A 680-nucleotide genomic window follows, 5' to 3' on the forward strand; every position below is an offset into this window, starting at 1 on the left:
AGCTTTGGCATATGAAATGAGGACAATTTTAAATTTTACTTTTTTTTGAGACTTCATGGTAAACAAATTTCTCTTTGACTTCAGAGTAAGTCTATCAGAGAGAATAAAAGACTGAGTTCTCATAATTGAACAGACAAAATGTACTTTCTATAATTTTGCATTTCCATGAAATACTATATTTCTCTTAGTCCCTGCTGATATCAGATCACAGATCTTTTAATATTTTTATTTCAGACCAACCAAATGAAAAATATAATTTATTGCATTTAAACTCGATGTCATATGCAAATGCATTTTCAGGAAGATTTTGATTTATTTTAAGTTGATGATGAATATCATCTGAACACATATATTCAAGGTTGCTCAGCTTAATCAAGTATATGGACGGATTTTGCCTCAAGTATTTTCACTCTACTGATATATGTACTTAAATGAAAAGTTCCTCACTATTTGACAAAGCTCCTTAATCTGGAGTTTAAATTTAGAGATGGTTTGTAAAACATCTTTTGCTTAGTAGGGTAGGAAAATCTGAAAATTTATTGCAACTATAGAATGTGACACTCCAACATTACTAGTTTCTTAATACTGGAAAATAAGTTGGCACACATTCATTTACAGAAGGGTCTATTAATGTTGAGGGATGGGGGGGTTGCAGGTATGTCTATTGAGAAGTGCTAAGC

The sequence above is a fragment of the Penaeus chinensis genome, chromosome 14 (genome assembly GCF_019202785.1).
Source record: "Penaeus chinensis breed Huanghai No. 1 chromosome 14, ASM1920278v2, whole genome shotgun sequence".
NCBI classification, from domain to species: domain Eukaryota; kingdom Metazoa; phylum Arthropoda; class Malacostraca; order Decapoda; family Penaeidae; genus Penaeus; species Penaeus chinensis.